Genomic DNA, 4,141 nt, shown 5'->3' on the forward strand with positions numbered 1-4,141 from the left:
AGGAGAGAGGCTCCGTGGGCGTGGGACCCTCCTGGCCAGGTGTGGGATACAATCTCCGGTGTGCCGGTGTTACAGCGCAGTATTGGGGTGGGAGTTACCCGATTTTCCAGGTGTTGTGTGTCTCAGTTCCCCTGGCTAGGAAAAGGGACTCCCTTCCCCCTCGCGCTTCCCAGGTGAGGCGATGCCTCGCCCTGCTTCAGCTCTCGCTGGTCGGGCTGCAGCAGCTGACCAGCACCGATTATCCGGCACTCCCGAGTGAGATGACCCCAGTACCTCAGTTGAAAATGCAGAAATCGCCGGTCTTCTGTGTCGCTCGCGCTGGGAGATGGAGACTGAAGCTGTTCCTATTCGGCCATCTTGCTCCGCCCCCCGACTCTCTCTCTTTAAAATGGTAGAGGAAAGTACTTTCAAGCTTGCCTGAGGTGAGGTCTGAGAAGTTGAGCTTTCTGCAGTGGTCTCAGTGGAACCTTTGACTGGAGCATTTGAAGGACGCCTTTCGTGTTTGCTTTCTGGGCATTGAAACATCAGGATACGGAATCCAGAAGGGTCACCAGAGCCTGGCCCTCTGCAATCTGGACTCAAGGCTGCAGACTTGCTGTTGAACTGGGCTGGGCAGGATAGCAGAGTGGGCACCAGGGCCCACCCTCCTGGGGCCCTGAAAGGGTGGGATGGTGTGTACTGGTCCCCTCACCATCCATCCGGATGCAGTGTGGGAGGAGGACATCCATCCGAATGCCACATGGGATTTGCTTCACTACCAGGAGGGAGGTGAGTGAGAGGTGGTCCTGGAGTCGTGCACCTCGCAGAGATCAGCGTCGGCTGATGGTGTCAGAGGAGGCGACAGCCCAGGTTGTGCCTCACTAGGAGGCTGCCTCCAGCTAGAGGTGCTGCTGCCTTTTACCACTCCTGGGGCACACCCGAGGCCCCACTTCCCGGACCTCTTCCCAGGGATCTCAGTGCTAGACTCAGCCTGGGAGACAGGCTGAAATTCTCCGGCAAATTTTACTCTACCAAGGCCACCCTTTTGTAGGTAACCACCAGGCACATGGGCATCTCTGGGCTCAGGCTGGGCATCAGGCGTCCTAAGAGTTCCCCTGGTGATCCTGGGATGTAGCTGGGGTGGGGAACCCGGTGTCTGGCAGAGTGACCAATACCGGCTGTGTCATGGGAGCACCCCTGGCCCGCCCTCCCTGCTCACTTGAGGGCAGTGGCTGCCAGGCTAGGCCTGTGCTCCCACCACCCCTTCTGTCCCCCAGCTCCCCTGAGTTGCATTCCAAGATCCCCAACATTCTCCTGCTCTGTTCCTATCGTCCCCAGAAATGTCGAGGTCACTGCTTCAGCTCCACACCCTGCAGTGTGCTGTGTCCCCAGCTTTCATTTTAGCCTGTCACTAAGGCTACCAAGTCCCAGGCCAGTGAGCTTCTCTCTCCCTGGCTTTGCTGGGACACAGTTTCCCATTAATGAAGGGTGAGGTGGTTCTTTTCCGAAAATCTGGACCCTTCAGGATTTTCAGTCTGGGCCCTCCCCAGAGATGTCCCAAGAGGCTCACAGAGGAGGCGGATCTGCTAGGCGGTGCTGGTGCCAGGACCACTCTGGAGGGAAGATCCCTGAGGTTGTTGCTGTAGTCTGCCAGCAGAGGGCGCTGTATCCCAGCGCAGATGAAGTGGGTAAGAGGGTGGTTTCTTCCCAGCAGGTGGGTAGAGGAGCCGAGCTGTTCTGACTTTTTGAATTCCTTTGCTGCAAAAAAAATCCTCTTCCCGTGGTGGAGAGGTCAGCAGCTCTTAAATGGCATGAACAAGAGATTCTTTTTCTATGCTCACCTCAGAAACCCTTTTCTGTAGTTATTTCAAATACACTTGCCCCCAATTTATACAGCAGATGTGTTCTTCAGAAGTTGCCCACGTGCTAGATCGTGTCTCAGGTGCACTCAAGAAATCTCCCTCATTCAAAAAAGAAACTGATGTTATCTCTTGTAAAGCAAACTTCAGATTTCTCATTCAAATAACAATTCATCCACTCTAAGGCATCAGATTCTTGTAAGAAGAGTTTCATAAGGGGGTTCAGCTGTATAATTTACTTCTGTGGAAGCCTCAACCCCTCCGCTCACCAGGTTGCAGACTTCTAACGCTGCATAGCCTCTTGGTGTCACTACAGAGCTGCCCCCCAGGGCATGGCTTTCCATGGACCCTGTGATTGGACTGTGGCCTCTGGATAGGGGTCCCTGGGTGGGGGCGCCTGAAAGTCCCATCCTCACCTAGCGCCTATTCACTGCAAGCAAGGAAGGGAACCCTGGCCTGTGTATACCTCCTACTCACGGGCCCTGGGCGCTTGCATTACCTCATCAATCCCCTTGAGAAAGGCAGCTGAGTTGTGGTTTTACTGACGAGGAATCCAAAGCAGGGTGAGGTCTAAGAACACATGCCACTTTGATTCCAGGCCAATTTCGCCTTCAGGCTTCTTCCTCTCAGCCTGTGTCACTTTTTCTCCTATTGTAGCGAGTTCATTTTCTTGCTGATAGCCAAGCGATCAACCCTTTCCTCAGGCCAATGGGAAGGAAATCAAAATGTCATTTACATTAGTTCAAATATTAGTCAGTAGTCTGGAAGCAGGCATGAAAGTGCCTGGCTGGAAACCCACTTTTATGGAACAAAGTGGAATCTAAAACTCTGCTTACTGGAATTAAAGGCTTTTTAAAATCTAGAATTGTGCTGACCTTCCTCCCTATTATTATCTGTAAACAAGATATAATACAAATATATTTATTTATCATTATTTGTATCATTTATATCCCTTGCTCATGCTTACTGTGTGCTCATTTACTGAGTACCCTGTCCTTGGTACCCCAAATGCACAAACTCAGATACTTGAAGATATTTTATTATTTTCATTTCACAGTTGAGAAAATGGAAGCAGATAAGTTAATTGACTTGCCCAAAGCCTCATAGCTAGAAAGGAGCAGAGCTGGGAATTGTATCCAGACTTTATGGCTTTAACACTGGCACTCAACTTTTACTCAGGGTCTCCATCCATCCCCCTGCTTAGGTGTAGTGACAGGCACTCATTCTACTTCTGATGCGGAAACCTCTTGTGCTTGTTTATTTCCCATATTTCAAGAAAGAGAAATGCATGGATCTCTAAGAGAATTTAAAGGTTGTGTTCAGCCAGTTGAAAGATTTATAATAGTCTCATTCCATTATGATCCGGTGGGATACATAAGATAATGAATTGGGGCGTAGAAAGAAAATATTGAACCTATTTATGTTTGTTTCATTTTTTCCAACATTTCTATTTTTGCACTTATTTTATAATGTACATATTGGCTTGGTAGTCCATGCATGTCGTTTATAAAGAAATCCACAAACTCTGGGGAGGTGAATGCTCAAACGTTTTCTTTGTATACCAGTGATGAGATGCTAACTATTGCTTGCTTTATGTTTTACGTATATTTTTATAAGAGTGTAGAAACCACTTTTGAAGAATCCATCTTGTTTTGAAAACAGAGTAAGTCATACGGTTTAAAGGAATCAAGTAGCTCATGTTCTTTTGCAAAGTCAATTATAGATTCCAGATATTTCTGTTTCGTATGTTTGAGTTTCCATATATTGTACTGGTTTGGCTAAGAAGGACACACTTGCACTTTCCACATAGGTTCGGTGCAGTCCACACACATTTATTGAGGGTCCCCTACACGTCAAGCACTGTGTTAGGTGTATGAGATACAATGCCAATGACCTTGGCCCTAGAGGAGTATGTGACATAGTGGGATAGACAGAGTCATACTTTCAATTGAATGAGATGGATGAGATGATATACAGATGTGTGCACATGTTGCTATGGGAGGGCAAGAGGGGCTCTTAGCCTATGCCAGAGCTGTCGTGGAAAGCTTTCTGGAGGAGGTGTTGTTTTGAAATGAATCCTGAAGGATTAGTCAGAGTAAGAAGATGGCGAAGGTCAAGTGCAGTGGTTGATGCCTATAATCCCAGCTATTTGGGAAGGTGAGGTGGGAGGATCGCTTGTGGCCAAAAGTTTGAGACCAGTCTGGGCAACAAAGAGAAACCCCCATCTCCAAACAAAAAACAAAAAAACAAAAACAAAAAAGACCCAAGAAGGTGGGGAGGGAGTGTCAAGAGGAGGACACTCA

Source organism: Piliocolobus tephrosceles, chromosome Y, assembly GCF_002776525.5.
Source record: "Piliocolobus tephrosceles isolate RC106 chromosome Y, ASM277652v3, whole genome shotgun sequence".
Taxonomy (NCBI): Eukaryota; Metazoa; Chordata; class Mammalia; order Primates; family Cercopithecidae; genus Piliocolobus; species Piliocolobus tephrosceles.